General features: G+C 53.9%; 1 protein-coding gene across 12 annotated transcripts in view; it reads right to left on the reverse strand.

Annotated features, from left to right (window-relative positions):
- Positions 1–18,154, reverse strand: part of ANKRD11 (ankyrin repeat domain 11) — a 164,886-nt gene that overhangs the window by 75,132 nt on the left and 71,600 nt on the right. For 4 of the 12 annotated variants that reach the window (XM_036833919.1, XM_036833909.1, XM_036833921.1 and 1 more), the window contains exons 3-5: positions 12,273–13,494; positions 9,806–10,097; positions 6,526–6,811 (exon numbers count right to left, since the gene is read on the reverse strand). The exons of 3 other annotated variants lie outside the window; for them this stretch is intronic. The gene's annotated coding sequence lies outside the window, so the exon portion shown is untranslated. The remainder of the gene's footprint in view (positions 1–6,525; positions 6,812–9,805; positions 10,098–12,272; positions 13,495–18,154) is intronic. 5 more of the 12 variants (XM_036833910.1, XM_036833911.1, XM_036833912.1 and 2 more) reach the window with 4 other exon arrangements.

Below are 18,154 nucleotides of genomic sequence, written 5' to 3' on the forward strand. Positions count from 1 at the left end.
CAGGGCACTGAACCGACGCTGCAGGTGCCACCCAGTGTGCTTTCCAGGGAGGAGCACAGAACCCGGCAAACACGCCCGCCAGTCTCCACGCCAAGTGACCAACACGAGGCCTGGTGTCTAAAGGAGGAGAGAGGCTGTGAGGTTCTGGCCCAAAACGTCCCCCTAGTGACAAATGCCCGCAGCTCCCCTGCGCGGGCTCCAGAGGAGAGCTCAGCACAGACGCGCCAGGCCCGGCACTGACGGGTCCCAGGGCCCAGCTCCGAACAGAGGGCAAGTCATCAACCTAAAAAGCAGGCACTGCAGGAAGAAACCCGCCAAGAAACTGCCAACACGCCTGGGCGTGCGGCCTGAAGGAGCAGCGTCTCTCGCGCTGCACGACCCACAACCCCAAGCCATCAACAAAAAGCCACACGGGACAAGCGTTCGGCCTATAAACCAGGTGAGAGGACTCCATGGGGTGACCCGCTTCCAACTCTAATAGAAAGATGGACTTAATCCTGCGCCGAGGCCCATCGGGGACACTCAGCACAGAGCCCCGGCTTCCAAGAGATGGCTGACGCCTGCCCACAGCCCCTCCGCCCCCGGTCCTGTCTGTCTAATCTCCACAGCTCCTCTGCATTGGCAGCTGGTTCCATGTGAAGCAGCCTCAGGATGTATCCAGAGAAGCCTTTCCGGCAAAGGGGAAACCGCACCTGAACCCAGATCCGCTACCCTCAACTGCCGAGCGCCCACACCACGGACTCGCTCCAGTGTGGCCAGCGGGACTCGAGTTTGAAACTGCACACAGTGAAGGGCCCGAAGCACGGCCCCCACGGTCTGCTTGCACACGAGGGTCCGAGGGGCCCTCCGGACAACCTCGGCCCCTGTCCCAACCAGACTGAACCCTGCCCACAGGCTCGTCAGGACACACGGTCCACAGAGCCAGACCTTCAGAACTCTCATGGCAAGAAACGAATGGCCTTCAGCTAGTCAAGTTCAGCCTGGAGGATATTTGTCAGTATACATGTATGTACGTACACACACACCCCATATTTACTCACGTTATCATCCAGTGTTTAGTGAACATTTTTCAGCCCCACAAATGGATGTGACAGGGTCGGGGGAGAAGACTGAGCTCAGGGCATACTGTCGGCCGGCCTGGGTCATTCACTTGGTGACCACAATGCAGCCACGCAAGCTCTCTGGGCCGTGGCCTCCCAGCGGTGCTCATACCGTGTCTGTTCTCTTCCCCCAGACAACTCAAGACCTTTCAAGTCCAAGTGCTGTGCAGCAGTACTGTGGAGGACCAGGAAGGCAGCAGTAGGCAGAGGTCCCCTGCTCTGACCCACCTCCTCCGGCCCCTGGAACCCAGCAAGCTGGCCCAAATGCTTCAGACAGTGCCCAGTGCAGAGGAGGCCCAGGCAAAGCTGAAAGCAATCTGTTACTTCAGCCTCTGCACACCAGGGCTCTCAAAGGCTAGAAATCAACAGTTTGTCCCTGCCTTACAGCCTAACGAAGAAATAAAAAGTGCAGTCTTTAAAACATAAGTCCAGGGCTTCCCTGGTGCCACAGTGGTTAAGAATCCGCCTGCCGGGGCTTCCCTGGTGGCACAGTGGTTGAGAGTCTGCCTGCCAATGCGGGGCACACGGGTTCGAGCCCTGGTCTGTGAGGGTCCCACATGCCGCGGAGCGACTGGGCCCGTGGGCCACAACTACTGAGCCTGCGCGTCTGGAGCCTGTGCTCCGCAGCGGGAGGGGCCGCGACAGTGAGAGGCCCGCACACCGTGATGAAGAGTGGTCCCCGCTCGCCACAACTGGAGAAAGCCCTTGCGCGGAAACGAGGACCCAACACGGCCAAAAATAAATAAATAAATAAATAAATAAATTTAAAAAGAACTAATTTAAAAAAAAAAAGAATCCGCCTGCCAATGCAGGGGACACGGGTTCGAGCCCTGGTCCAGGAAGATCCCACATGCCGCGGAGCAACTAAGCCCATGAGCCACAACTACTGAGCTTGCGCTCTAGAGCCCGCGAGCCACAACTACTGAGCCCGCCACAACTACTGAAGCCCGTGCGCCTAGAGCCCGTGCTCCGCACGAGAGAAGCCACTGCATGAGAAGTCCGCACTCCACAATGAAGAGCAGCCCCCGCTCGCCGCAACTAGAGAAAGCCCGCACGCAGCAACAAAGACCAAAAATAAAAAAAATAAAAATAAATTTATTTAAAAAAAAAAAATCACACACAAGGCCATGTATTTATTCAACTATGCCCTGTCAAATAACTGTTTCCTGTCCGGATTTTCACCTTTCATACCACTGTCAGTTATTTTAAAACAGTTAACAAAAGTTACTAAAACACATTCGATGGACACACTAACTCAGGCCTGACTCTGACCCCCGTCCCCCTGCACCACAGTCCAGGCTCCGGGCTCAGGGGTTGGGGGACAGGAAGAGGGGTGCGGCAGGGTCTGTCTTTTTTTAAACAACCATAATGTGAGCAGCATGTTTTTCTTGCAAAAATTTAGATAATACTGATACGCTAAAAGAAAAACTAAAAGAAAGTTTAAAAGAAACTAAAAACAAAAGAAAACTAAAGACAAGCCCCCAACATCGGGTCTCCAGCCAAACACTGAATCAATACTCCCCCGCCTCCGTTTAAGATTACAAGTGTTACCCATGAGCAAACTTCCCCTAACTTAACATAGAAACCCACGATTGATTCCCCAAACCTGCTGTGCTCAGTCCCACAATAATTTATAAAACTGCAGGACCTGTAATCACAGCCTGTCTTCCCCTACTGCTCTGTTTAGGAGCAGAAAAGCGGGAAGTCACAGACGGCGCTCACCTCCTGCCTTGCAGAGCAGAGGTGCAACAGTCAATCCAGAACGACCACCTCAGGAAATGCTCCCTCCCAGGGAAGGGGGCACGCGGGCCGCACAAGCCCAGCCCTCCCTCCTGGGACCACCCCCGTTCTGGTTCTCTTCTCTTTGGGCAGCTGCTAAATGAGACGGGCCAGCAGCCTCTGCCCCCTGGAAATGCATACCTATGACCTAAGGCAAAAAAGACGCCATGGTGCTCAGGTCCGAGACAGGCTGAGGACCAAGGTCTCCGGGAATGGGAGCGGGGAGCAGCCACAGAGGAAAGGATTAGTCTGCGGACGAAAGGTTCAACAGAACAGAAATCTGCCAGCAGTGAGCCCTCCCCTTACTGCTTCCTGAGGGACCACGGACGTCACCACCTCTGCTGGAACAGCGGGGACGAGACGGCACTGCATCGGCCCTTTCTGAGAGCCGCTTTCTGCCTGATTCCAAACCTTCGCGTCCCGCTCTGTGGACACCTGCTGATGACTGTGTGTCTGCAGTGACAGAGTCGCCACGGAACGCGGTGCACCAGAAGCAGCACAGCCCAGGTGCAGCGGGTGGACAGCCCCACGGACGAGGGTCAAGGACCCGACACGAAGTGGGCACGTGCGTGGACCGCACTGACCCTGGAGAGCTGCCTCCATCCTCCTCCTGCCCGCCCTCCCTGCTCGGCAGCCACGGGGAAAGGGGGCCGTGGTCAGACCCGCCAGCACCCTGCAGGATCTCCGCTCCCGTGGAGGGAGGTGCTCCACCGAAAGAATCTAAAGCACCCTCCTCTGTCCTGAGTCCTGAACTCCCCCCTCCGGAAAGAGAGTATTCTCTAAGCTGAGGCCTGTCCCACACCCTCAGACCCTGGGATGGGGGAGCTTACAGAGGGACCGGCCCCACGGCTGGACCCGTTTGCAAATCTAGCTCTGAGCCAAACACAAAGCCTGTCGGCAAGGGTCAGGGAGTCACCAGGCACAGCCTTGCAGGCTGCAGGGCTGCCGGTGCACGCAGGACAGAAGGCCAAGCACACCTCAGGAAGCAGGCGAGTCCTGCCTGCAACATCTTCCCCTCATGTGCAGGAGGCCACCTGCTCTGACGTTGTTCTGAGCCAGTGAGGCTAAGGTGTGAGGCTCGGCTCTGTATCGAAATCGAGCTGAGATCCAGAACACAACACCTATCTACACACACACACACACACACACACACACACACACACACACACACACACACACACACACACACACACACACACACACACACACACACACACACACACACACACACACACACACACACACACACGTCAATTACGTCTCAATCACACTGGGGGGGAAATAAAACATAAAAATTTTAAAAATTAGAAAGGGACAGGGAACGATTTTTTCCCTCCCTTTTACCTCAATCAGGTGGCCTTCTGATCTTACAACATTTTACAGTAACCCACATTTAATATCAAGAGAATTCAATCCTAACGACAGCCCCGTGGTGGTCAGAAGCAGGGAAGGTCAGTGAGGAGTTGGCTGGCATATATGCGAGTGCCTGTGTGTGAGCACACACGTGAGCACATATACATGAGTGCACAGCAAGAGGTAGCTTTTCACGGCAGAGTCTGTAAGAGAGAAGAGAGCTTCCAGGCCGTAAAAAGGAAACTCGGGACTTGTCTGCCCATCAGTCTTCACAAAAAGAGCAAAGAGTCCCGTGTTCACGTCCTCCAGCACCAGGGAAGCGTGTGACGTGGGAATTACCGTGGCCGGAGCCGTCCACATGGTGGGGACCCCCCTTCCCAGGAAGTCGGGCTGGTTTCCAGCAAGAGATGAACCAAGTAAGGGAAGGCGACAGCACCCAAAGCCACCCCCAATTCTGCCTGCAGAAATGCAGTTAACTCCCAGCTATTAAGCAACAAAAAAAAACAGATGTTTTATGCTATCTATAAACTTTTATCTCTTCATTATTTTTTAATCAGACCACTGAGTTGAGAAAACACCAACTAAATGCTTTGTAGGCAGCCCTGAAGCGAACATCGTATAAACAAAACCTTTCTATCATCCTTCTGCTGTAGCTTTTTTGAAAACAGGTTCCGAGAGAAGCTTCTAAGAAATTCCAATTCTCCATGGCCGAGACCCAGAACGCCTGAGTAGATGGCACCATTACAGACACAAGGACCAAGAACTTTCCCAGCGACCATGGCAGCTACGGCAACGCAGGTGGCACTCGCACTGCAAGGTCTCAGCCTTCGGAACCCAGCAGAGCCATCCCCGCCGGCCGGGAGATGGAGAAGTCCCCACCCACGGCAGGGAAGCTCGGAAGGGCCCGCGTGTCCTGGGCTGGCCGAGGGCCGCCCTCCGTGGCGAGAAAGGAGGCAGAGCGACCAGTCCCGACAAGAAAACAAAACCAAAGGACCGGGTCTTCACTCCTCAGCAATTACATTCGCTTTAGGTACAGCCTACCAACCACAGCCTGGAAAGAAGACCACCCCCTGCGGCGGTGGCGCTGCCCATCCGTGTCACAGGAAGCCCTCCTCCAGGCCATCACGCACGGGGACACCGGTCCACTTAACAGGCAGCTGTCGTATCCCCCGAGCTACCACCTGGGCCCCAAACCTGCATCGACAAACCATGGAGGGTAAATTTTAATACTTAACCAATCCTTGGGAGATTGGGATTCACATAGAGACACTCATACGTATAAAATAGATAAGTAATTTAAAAAATTATAAAAAACACTTAACCAATCTTATTTAAGGAGAGAAGTCACTCTAAGCTCTCAATCGACTTTAAAAACTTAAGGAACACAGTCGTATTTGTCAGCAAAAGCAGCAAAGAGGCTGCCGGGGTCTCTCCTATTTCTCGGATTATAGTTGTTGAAGTAAAGCCCTTACTGATTGGAAAACATAATGTGGGACTTTATTTTTTTTTAATAAATTTATTTATTTAGTTTTGGCTGCGTTGGGTCTTTGTTGCGGTGCGCGGGCTTCTCTTGTTGTGGAGCATGGGCTCTAGGAGCGCAGGCTTCAGTAGTTGTGGTGTACGGGCTCAGTAGTTGTAGCTCACGGGCTCTACAGCGCAGGCTCAGTAGTTGTGGCGCACGGGCGTAGTTGCTCCGCGGCATGTGGGATCTTCCCGGACCAGGGCTTGAACCCATGTCCCCTGCATTGGTAGGCGGATTCTTAACCACTGCACCACCAGGGAAGCCCTAGAAAGTCACATTTTTTAAAACTTTATTCAACTGTAGTTGATCTACAACGTTGTGTTAATGTCTGCTGTACAGCAAAGCAGTGCGTCGCATTGTTAACAGTGTGACGAGCAGGACAGTCCACAGAGCCTGTCCGCCTCGTCACAGCCGCACAGCCGGTTCCCCAGATGCAGCGTGCCAGGCAGCCACCCCACCCCCCACCCCAGGAAGGCCTGCCCAAGAGGCCACAGCCACACACAGCCACTCTGGACGCGCGCAGCCCAGCCTCTCTCCTGGGCTGTGACAGCACAGCACAGCTCCCGGGCAGGGCGAGGCTCTCTGAGACCATGGTGTAGTCTAGATGGCCCCCCCAGAAGGAGGGCTGCAATTCGGGGAGGGGGGCTCAGAGCTGCTGACACTGTAATCCCAAAAGGTACCTGCCAGGGAACAGTATTTCTGAAAGAACTTCAGGACACAAATAATAGTGATAAAACTGCAAGTCGTGACCTGAAACAGTTTACCTCTTACCTCTGGTGGGTGGAGAAAGCAGATCCTTTCCCAAGTGACAAAACGTTCATTTAAGAAAATAATAGTCTTGACAGCATAGATGACATCAAGCAAAACAAACGCTTCAGACGTTCTCACATGATGCAATGAACACTTCGTAAAATGGAAGCCTGGAGACGCTTCCACCCCGACGGGACTGCAGGCATTCCTCACCCAGGCGGGCGCGGGGCCAGCCAGCACCCCGACTGGACACGATGAGCAGGCACTTCTCCTCTGTGGTCATCTGCCTCCCAAACCACAACCCCGTCTAAGGAGAAAACATCAGAGAAACCCACATGGAGGACATTCTCTAAGAAACACCGCACTGGTGGTCCTCGAAAGTGCCCAGGTCACAGAAGAGCAGAAGAGACTGAGGTGACAGGACCACCGAACGCGATGGCGTGTGCCGGGCAGGGCCCTGGGACAGAGGGGGCGTCTGGCAAGGAGTGAGGCTGAATAGTCTGAGTGCGCCTTAATACAGCGCACCAGGGCCAGTTCCGGGAGGACAGACCGCCAGCGCCGACCCGACGACGCAAACAGGCCCGTCGACGGCCCTGTGTGCAGGGCCGCCGAGGAGCCCGGAGCCCGCGCCTCTGAACCATCAAACCCCTGGAGCAGAAAACTGCCCAGGGCTGCTTTCTTCTGAACACCAAGTCAGAGAAGAGGAACACCGGAAACAGATGCTAAGCAATTCCATTGCAGAAGAAAGGAAACCGCCTTGAGTGAGCCCGTGTCGAATCCCTGCCGGGGACCCTCCCCGTCGCCCTCACCCATGTGACCCGGGCACCTTCCTGTCCACGGAGTCCTTCCCTTGTCCCCAACTCACAAAGTTTAAAGCCAAGGAACCCACAAAATGCTCCCATAGCAACTGTGAAGACCCGAGAGGCAGTGGTGCCCAAGCTCCAGTCAGGCAGAGGCACCCGAGGCCGGACCCCCACCCCGCTCCACACCCCCGTCCAGCCATTCTGGTGCCCGCTCCGCTCGAGCCGGCATCACGGGGAAGGAGTGAAAGTGTACCTTAATCCACACGGCTCTGCAAAAACTAACATCTGTTCTTGGTGACGCATAACTGTGCCAACTGAATGAGAAAAGGGACGTCCCCAAAGGTCCGAAGCAGCCCCAGCAGAGCCGTGGGGACTGGAGGCCCAGTGTGCTCTGCTCTGCGGCCACCCGCGCCACCTGGCACGGCAGCCCAGGGGAGGTCCCGACAAACCTGCAGTCTCCAGGCCTCGGGGCGGAGCTCTCAGGCCTCTGGTCCTAGCTGCCTGCGAGTGCTGCGTTCACTAGTTTTGCTGTGTTCTGGCTCACCTGGTCTCACCCTTCACACTCCCCAAAACTGAAGGAAGTCAGCTTTACAGGAGCTTTACAGGAGGCAGAGAGGTGCTTGATAAAGAGTACAAACCCATTTCAAGTTGAAGCAAACAGCAACCAGTACCTGGGGGTTCCAAGCTGCTTAAGCCTCACCACTAATGTCTAGAAATTAAACCACACTTCTTGGATTCTTCTGCGGAGGCTTCAGTCTAAAGCACATCGTTACTGGTTCTTCAGACCATTTAAAAACCCAAAAATTGCTAGTAAAAAAAGGAACACGAAGTCCATGTGAGCTATGCTTACTACGAGGTTTAAATACGTAATAATGTACAGATTAGAACATAAGGCACCTTACTTCCCAGAACAGGAACGTGACCCAGACGACCACCCATCATCCATTCAAAGAACCTACTGCTTACAGTGGAGAAATCACGTTTATGGATGTTCTTTTAATTTTTTACCTTATAAAAAGCAAACCTGCCCGCTGAAGACTACTACATTACGCTAGGGCGCTTCTGGTGGTTGGTGGTCTGCTCTGTTTATCTCCCCTCCTCCTGCCCACCCTTCTCCCAGTGCGCACACACCCGCACCCATGGGGGACCCCCGGCCTCCGCTGCCTGCTGGGCATCCCAGTCACCCTCCTTCCGGCACCTCAAGTCCCTCGTGCCCAAACACAGCGCCTCCCATCAGCCCCTTCTCTCTGTGTCCCCCGTCTCTGCAGCGACACTGCCATCCCTCCAGGTACCGAGTTGAGGGTCTGGTTCCCCACTTCCCAAGTCCCACAGCAGCCTCGGAGATGGGTCTGCGCCCGCTCGCTGGGCTTCCTCCCCGCCCCCCTTCCAAGACACCCCTTGGTCTGGCGGCCCAACCTCACCTGCGCCCCAACCTTTAGACACACGGGACTTGCAGCTCCAGACTCACTGATTCCTTCACCCGAAAGCCCTTTTTTAAACACCACAGCCATTCATTCTAATTATACTTATTACTCAAAGCCCACCCAAAGCTACCTCCTCAGTAGAGCCGTGGGCAAGCTCGATCCACAAGAGAAACAGTCTCCCCGTTCCCACACACCTCCTTCTCACAGGTGCTTCTAGGGGGTCTCTCTGTGAGTCTGACATCTTTCTGCGAGACTCAAATGCCTTGAGAGTCACTCGTGCTCACAGGTGACGTCACAGCCTCATGAAGAGCACCCGCTGGAGCTGCCGGAGTCCCACGCACACACGAGACTCCACCTTCCTTCTGCAGGCAAAGTGAGAACGCCCACCCCAAGGGGCCTGTACGCATTAAAAGGGGGAGTGGCTGGTCCAGGGCTGATGGGCAGGAGGCAGCCCAGCTAGGCCATTACTCTTCGTGCTGGAAATCCAGCTGAGTGTCGCATGGCATCTTGCACATACAGATGCTAAATATTTACTAAATAAAAGGAAATACGTCAGACAGTGAGAACTACCATTCTGATCTGCATGAGTTTGAAGTTTATGCCAAAAAAGAATCACCAAGAAAGTTATGGCACAGACTGATTTAATTCTGAGGGCCCAAAATAAGGCAAGCTCCAACCACAGTGTGTCAAAAGTGGCAGTGGGTCCTGACACACAGCTGTGGTCACACAGATCCAGCAAAGCCACAGCCCACAGAGCAGGAGCCAGTCCAGAGCAGAAAGCGCTGGGCAGGGCCCGCCGCAGGGTGAGGCGCTCCTGGCCCAGCTGTCCCCAGCGCAGGCACGCTCTCAGACTACGATCCAACCGGCTTCCGCATCCCTGGACACAAAGGGCCTCGACTCCACCAAGCTTGCCGTACTCCTCTCACTAATCAGGAGACCCCTCCTGATACAAAAATATCTCTGACAGACAGTTAAGAGTATTTTCCCCTCCTCATCTCAATAAAACCTGAAAAAGATCACTTTCATATACAGGAATCATGTTTTATGATAAAGAACTTCATTAAAGATGCTTACCGGGTTGTACATCAGAGTTTCATAGTAAACGGCCTGCGGAGTTACATCCAGGAGGTTACTGAGTTATTGGGAAAAGGCCCAGCGTCCTCATTTCCAATTAAAGCAGATCGGCCCCAGCATTATTAGAACGTCAGTCTCAAGGTCCCTTCACAGTCAATTCAGAGACAGCAATTTTTTAGAAGACTAATAAAAGTTGAGTATACAGAACTCCATAACTTTAAAAAGTTCTCCAAACCAGCAAACGTATAACGATATATTTCGAGTCATTGCAATCCAGATCATCTTAAAAGGTCTGCAAAATTTGGAAAAACAAAGAGATTTTTAGATCAAGTGACCAGGCTGAACTACAGAAGACAAAACCAAAGTGACCCAAGAGGAAGCTACATGGTTCAAATGATCCAAGAGAATCAGGGTCTAAAACTATGAGATGCACCGTCAGTTTGGAGGCAGCGTCTCAGCCGGAAGAATTACGCAAGGAAACTGGATGAGGCCCAGGGAAGGGCTGTGTGCTGCCAGAGGAGTGGGCTGGACCTCGCCCAGCAACCTGTCCCGGGGGCAGAGTCCACACCCCCAAGAGCGGCTGGCACACAGGAAGCCCGGCCGCACAGCACTGCCTTCTGCTGCCGGTCTGCACCCAAAGAGGAAATCAAAGGAAGGGGAACCAGCTTAGGGCACCGACACACAGCTGAGGATGTGTGCTGAGTCTGTGAGCATGCGCCAGAAGACATGCACAGACCTACTTTAAAGGGGGGGGGGGCGATGTTCACATTTCTGTGAGAACTACAGGAGGGGTGCTTACTACCAAGGGTCCACCAAATCAGGAGCCCTCTGAAAATGCACACGAACTCGTGAGCTTACACACTAGGGAGAGGTCATGGACACCATCGGATTCTCCTAAGGCTGTGGAATTTGGAGAGACCGATAAGCATGTAGGCTGACTTGAGTTGTTCAACTATGATTTCTCATACAGGTTGAAGAGCTTAGTACAGCTGTTTACAAAATGTGGTCCAAGGACCCTTAGGAATTCCCGCAGCCCTTTTGAAACTTTTTTCATAGCAGCACTGCCTTTTCAGCTGGGGTGATATTTGCACTCATGATGCAAAGGTGATGGTCCAATTTGCTTAAGAACCTCCATGATGAACCATTAATTAATGAATTATTAATTTCATTAAATACCAAGCCTTTCCGTACTTGTCTTTTTCATATTCTATGTAACAAAATGTGAAATGTACATGAAGCATTTCTGCTGTGTACCAAATAACAGCTGTCTCCAGCAAAAGCATTTTTATATGGAAGAATGACTGATATACAAACTCTACAAACGAGGGTATTTGGCAGACTGTTTCTAGAAAATGAACAAAATGAGACTGCCACTTCAAGGAAAACACCTGACCTAATTTACTGATTTTTGGCCACGATGTGCAGCATGCGGAATCTTAGTTCCCCAACCAGGGATCGAACCCAGGCCCTCAGCACTGGAAGCTCAGAGTCCTAACCACTGGACCGCCAGGGAAGTCCCAGCACCTGACCTGTTTTATTGCCAACGCTAAAATTCAAGCATTTGGTCAAATATTAGAATTTTGGAAAATGCCATGAGCAGATAGCTTTTGACGGCTTAAAGGCTCTTCTGATGAGACTGGTGGTAACAGAAACAAAAGTAGCAAAACAAAATACATCAGCATCTGGAAGACGGAAATAACTGAGCAAACCACAGTTGACCAACTGCCAATGCACAATGCTGCAAAATCCAACACAGGTAAAAGGTCCAGTTACAGGGCAAGAAAGACCAGTGGGTCGAATACAGCTGAGAAGAAACACCTGTGACCCAATGGAGGACGCACGCTGCCAGTGACCATCACCACATGACCATTTGCTGGGTTTCAGTGTCGTATCAAATAAAACCTCCAAAATTATATCAGAAAGCTATTAAAGGGAATTCCCTGGCCGTCCAGTGGTTAGGACCCAGTGTTTTCACTGCCGGCGCCTGGGTTCAACCCCTGGTCAGGGAACTAAGGTCCCGCAAGCTGCGCAGTGAGGCCAAAAACAAAACAAAAAAACAACAAAAAAAACAAAAGCTATTCAAATAATCTTCCCTATTCCAACTACATTTTTTTGGGGGGGGGGGGTGGGGGTGGGTATACTTTAACCAAAGCAACATATGACAGTTTTTCATTTTGGAAAGTACAGTGATTTAGAGTAACATGCAATGGGTTTACTACTCCTACTTTTAAATGAAATTAGAAAATAAGCATTTTATTCACAGATGCCCCTATACAGACAGAAGTTTTCTGGGCCCCTCCGTGTTTACAACATGAGGAGCTCCTGAGATGACAGGGCCCAGGAACACGGGCGTGCAGGAGAGACAGCTACTCCAGGCCCCCGCTCCATCACAGACCCCGCCAAGACCTCACCCACGACAAGACCCTTTAATCCGTGTGCCCCACTCCCTGGATCCCACCATGATCACCATCAACTAGATGAGAAGAGAGAAAAGACGAACATATACAAAATCTGAGCGTTTCTCTCAAAGAAGCACTGGCTTTCTGTCTGTCTCCCTGGTGGCAGCCGACGCCCAGGGCCGCGTGGTTCCACATCAGGAGCACAGAGGAGACTGGAGCAGGGTGGCGGGCCTGGCCCGCCTGGTGGGCCTGTCTGTCCATTCAGCTCCACTTGAGACTTGTGGAGGCCAGCAGAGAGTGCCCGCCGGCTGCGGGACGCGGACACCGACACGAGGGGCCCATGCGCCCCGGGTTGGGGCATGACTGGGACTTTGTCCTTTTTGCTCGGCAAGAATAAGATGCACTATTCCAGATTTTACAGCAATCTTTTGTAGACCCTGACCCAGTACTATCCTCTGAATGTCAAGATGAAAAGGATCCAAAATCATGTCATTTACAGATGGGGAAATGAAGGCCTAGCGGTGAGGCTGCAGCACAGGGGTGAACGGACCGGGTCCAGGTCCAAGCAGCCCCCAAGCTGGCTACCAGAACCTCCGGGCGGGGCTCTGCTTCAGAACGTGGCTCAGGGCCCTGAGCGTCAATCCTACTGCTGAGTCCAGGGGCAGAGCTCACTCTCAAAAATGCAGTGTGTGGGTTGCGTTTGGAGAATTTGGCGGCATTCTGAAATAGCTACAGACCCCATGACACTCTACGTGTTCTAAGCCCAGGTTAAGAATTACTGGTCTTGTCTCTGAAAGGAAAATTAAGTGGTGTGGGCAAAGGCACATTGGCTGGACAGGCACACAGACTTCCCGAGGGACCCAGCGAGGGCCTTGCACCGCCTCTGGACTGGGGTGCGCACCCTCGGACCCCAGAAGACCACAGCCCGAGGCCATCCTTCTCCCTGTCGCCCATCACCAACTCCGCAGTGTGTCACCGCTGTGGGGATGGTTTCCACGCGAAGTGTTTCAGGTGTTCCCTGAACAGAAGGCTGCATCGTCCTGGAGCAACGTCCTGCACAGTCCAGGGCTCTCGGAACTGGGGGACAACACGGCACAAGCATCCGGGCGGCAACACCCCCTCTTCCAGGCAATTCACAGAGAGGTCAGAGGTCAGCAGCTGGCTTTGTTTACTGTCTACTTCCCATCAGAGAAGACCAGAGAGACAATTAAAAGTGATCCAAGATGCCCTTCAGTAGGTGAATGGATAAATAAACTGTGGGACATCCAGACGATGGACTATTATTCAGCACTAAAAAAAAAAAGAGAAATGAGCTATCAAGCCATGAAAAGACACGGAGGCACCTTAAATGCACATTCCTACGTGAAAGGAGCCCATCTGAAAAGGCGGTACGAGCCCAACCACATGATATTCTGGAAAAGGCAAAACTGTGGAGACAGTGAAGAGATGGAAGGGTAAACAGGTGGAGGGAGAGGCTTTCAGGGCAGTGAGATGAGCCTGTGTGAGGCTGTGATGCTGGAGACGCATCATCACACACTCGTCCAAACCCACAGGACCGACAGCACCGAGAGGGAAGCAGAATGCAGACCGTGGACTCTGGGTGACACCATGTCTGTGCAGGTTCACTGCTTTCAACAGATCAACCACTCCGCCGGGTTGGGTGGGTGGGGGTGGAGTGTATATGGGAAATCTCTGTACCCTGCTGCTTGATTCTGCTGTGAGCCTAAACCTGCTCTAAAAAATAAAGTCTGCTTAATAAAAAAGGTGACCGAACTGCCACAAGCTCACCATGCTGGGCCGGGAGGCCCCCAGGAACAGAGCACATGGTTTACGTAACAAAGGCAGCCACGCCAGGCTGGGCAGCCAACCCCCAGCCCAGTCTCCCACCTCCTGAAGCCCCTCCCACCTCACCTGCTCCCCACCCAGCCCCCAGGCTCCGCTCAACGGGACGCCCTGCTGTGTGAGGGCGGACAGTGTGCAAGGGGACAAGGCCCCTCCTCCGGAAAACGTGAAAATCGTAATTTCATCAGGCACATTATATACACTGCTCTCTAGACTATGTAGTCACTAGAAGTCACATTTTGAAGTTTCACATCATCGGAAGTTAATGCTAGGTTTTAAAGTGCAGAACACGAAAGTTTATACACAGTCTGATTCCTGTTTTGTGAAAAGTATGTAACATATTCACAATATTTAATTTGTATGTTTATCTTTGAGGGACAGGATTACACGTGATTTTTATTTTATTCTTTATATTTAACTTTATTTACCGGTAAGTGTTATTATCTAAATTGTGTCCCCCCCCCAAAAAGGTTATTTTGGGATCATAACCCCGGAGTACCTCAGAATGCGGCCTTATTTTGAAACAGGGTCTTTGCGGATGTTGTCAAGATGAGATCATCAGGGTGGGTCCTCACCCGGTACGACTGGTGCCCTTATAAAAAGGGGAAATTTGGACACAGACACAGACACGCACACGTGAAGACGGAAGCAGAGATGGGGGTGACGCTTCCGCGAGCCACAGAACACCAGAGGCACCAGCAAATGCAGCAGCTGGGAGAGGCCTGGGGCAGATTCTCCCTCGGCCCGTCAGGGACCAGCCCGGCCGGCACCTCGGTCTCGGACTTTTGGCCTCTGGGGCTGTGGGGGAGTCTGTCTCTGTGGTCTGAGGCCCCCGCTCTGTGGGTTTGTCACGGCCGCCCCAGCAAACTGATACACTGAGTTTTGGTCAATGTGCACGAACTACTTCAATCATGGGGAGCCCTAACTTTTCTCTAAGACACTGAATAGCGTAACTCTTAGAATAAAGAAAAGATTTCTGGGCTTCCCTGGTGGCGCAGTGGTTGAGAATCTGCCTGCCAATGCAGGGGACACGGGTTCGAGCCCTGGTCTGGGAAGATCCCACATGCCGCAGAGCAACTGGGCCCGTGAGCCACAATTACTGAGCCTGCGCGTCTGGAGCCTGTGCTCCGCAACAAGAGAGGCCGTGACAGTGAGAGGCCCGCGCACCGCGATGAAGAGTGGCCCCCGCTCGCCGCAGCTAGAGAAAGCCCTCGCACAGAAACGAAGACCCAACACAGCCAAAAATAAAAATTAATTAATTAATTAAAAAAAAGATTTCTACACTTCACTGCACTAAGAAACTACCCTTTCAACAAAAGAAAGCAACGTCATGTACAATTATGTTCAGTGACCTACACTTTACTTTAATCCGCTCTTTGTAGAAAAGGTAGGGGTTCTCTTGTTGACAGCAGTTTCCCTGCAACCTCAGCGAGCGCAACTCAGCCCGCCAGGTGTGTGCAGGGGAGTGTGCCAGCTGGGCGGGGACAAGACAGAGCTCATTCCTGGGGCAGTTCTGCTCCCACGAACCCCAAATCCTCCGTCTGCCCCAGACTCCACCCACCCCCAACCTCCCATCAGTAGCCAAAAATGTATTTTTTGTTTTAAACACGTAACAACTGGGAACAGCCTGAGTAAACTCCAAAGGCCCCAGGCCCCAGCACGTGAGAAAGGAGCCTCGAGAGCTGAGATGAGGCCAAGGGCGGCCCAGACGGCGCCCCTGGAGAGGGATGGGAGCGGCGTCAGGGATGGGGGAGGCCCACAGAGGGTCCTGCTCGCTCCCCACTAAACCCCCAGCAACTCGCAGCTGAGCCTCTGTGACTGGGCACCAGCCCAGAAGGCCCCCGACGGCTGCGAACGGGCACCTGAAGGGGGACCTGCCCCTCAGGCCACGCGGATCCCTGCGCGGCACATACTCACGGCCCATCACCCTCCCAGGTCAAGCACCTCGAGGAAACCCCACGCTGAGAGGCGAAGCCCTCACTCCTTCCACGTCAGACCGCAGCTCAGCCCACCACCTGGCCGGTCTCGGAGCCTGTCCGTCCTGCCATATCTATGGGCGCGTGGCCTCCGGGACCGAGCACGCGCTCCACCAGGCTGACCCCGTGCCCACGGGTGTGGTCCCTCCCCGCGGCCTCCCACGCAAGCATTAATGGTCACAAAACACTACGCTGTCCTCCTAGTGCCCTGCAGAAACCGCAGCCTCAGCTCGAACGGTCTGGGTGACAGGGAAGCGAATGGCAGCAGCCCCGAGCCGCTGAGCCTCAGTCCGGGGTGGTCACCACACCCTTCCCTGGGGGGCGCTTCCAGAGCACGAAAGCCAAGCCAGCGCCCCTCTCCCAACCTCACGGGGCTGTCCTAGGACCCAAGACTCTGCGCAGCCCTGTGGAGATCCACCCTCAAAGCGCAGCCCGCCAAGAGCCACCCTGTGCTCGCACCGCCAACGCCTGCCCGCGGGCCCACTGGGAGGGGGAACCCAAGTCGTGAGCCCCTGAGTGGAAAGCACACACCATAAACACAGCTTGTTGTTTTAAATAAAACCGAAATCGAACTTCCAAACAGAAACATCTCACAGTCTCTCCTCTCCACACGCCAGCCCAGGGTCACGGTTAAGACCACAGCCCGAGGCCACTGTCACAGGCTCTCGGGCACGACCACCCACCGGTTGGCCTGGTGAGGCTGCTGGGAAAAACGCTCCCTTTTAATACTTCTCTATGGCTATTTCTAAATGAGTTTAAGAGAAGTTCTTCCCGCCAGAATCTGTGCTCTCAAATAACTTTCACTAGCTTATGACAGGCGCCCTACTTAAGTAATAAGGGGAAGAGAAAATATTTTGTAGCACACACTTGCAAAACAGCCCTTGGCAGGAGCCTGTCCTCACGCAGTGACTTTCCAAGCAGCTTCCCGAGTACAGACTTGATTACGTCCAAGGCCAGGCTGCCCTGAGTTCCTTATCAGGAAATGCGCTACTGGAATTCCAAAGAGTCCTCAGGACCCACACAGAGCCCGCACCCAGGGCTCAAATTCCTCACATGACCTCCCAGGACTGTTCCACGCACAGGATGCACCACAGTGAACCTCACCGGATCTCCAGCGAAACTTGAGCCAGACAATCACCGAGGTCCTGAACCCAGTCACGCACTGTGCTTCCCGCTTCCTGACTCTAAAGCACAGGAGGCGTGAACACTGTGAGCAGGACACCCTTCAAGACCAGGCGCTCTGGACTGCAGCTCCCGCATGGCGGGCTCCAGGCACACACGTTCGTGCCCACTCTGAGCACCGAGCAGAATGTCCCCAGGCTACACACACGGGCACAGGCACACATGTCACACCGGTACTCCCTGCGGGGAGGGGCCCCAGTCCCGAAGGTCCAGGCCGTAGGCACTTGCAGGTGGTCCTGGAGGAGAAGTGAAGGTTCGCAGTGCCCAGAAGAACCAGAGAGGCTAAGGTGCCACATGAGCCATGGAAAGAGGACAGCTGCAGAGAGGGAGACAGATGCGCCCCGGTGCGGGGGGCCTGGGGGGCAGAACAGACAAAGGGAGCAGGCGCGGAGTCCCCAGGCGCAGCGTCCGCCTGCATGGAGAAGAAGGACAGAGCCTTCCTTGAAGACAGGCCTCCACGTCTCTCGGAGCTCCCCGGGAGACCAGCAAGCCTGCCCGCCAGCCACAGCCCCGCTCCTGCCCCAGCCCCGAGGGAGGCAGTGCCCGCCTCGCCAGCGTCTGGGCCACCGGGCAGCACGAGAGCACCAAGCCCATAACTCCTTTGTGCATACTACACAACTCCATCTTCCGCTGAGCTGACAACTTATCAGGTCAGAAACGAGGGCACCGACAGCGGCGTGGGAGCTGTGGCTGTCCTTTCCCGGCCACCCCAGCAGGGCTCCCTGGCACTGTCCCACTGCCAGGGCGCCGGGCCTCACACACTGGTGGCCAAGCAGCCCCGAGTGGTCACCAGCTGGGAAGCCTCTACCGGCCACCTTCTCCGGGGGTTGCAGGCCCCACGACTCCTCTGAGACCACTGCCCTCGGGACACAGACCGCAGTTCACTTAAGTCTCAGGAAAAAGTGTGAAAGGGTCGAGAGTGAACAGAACAGCAACTTCTTCCTTGGACA

Source organism: Balaenoptera musculus, chromosome 19, assembly GCF_009873245.2.
Source record: "Balaenoptera musculus isolate JJ_BM4_2016_0621 chromosome 19, mBalMus1.pri.v3, whole genome shotgun sequence".
NCBI lineage: Eukaryota > Metazoa > Chordata > Mammalia > Artiodactyla > Balaenopteridae > Balaenoptera > Balaenoptera musculus.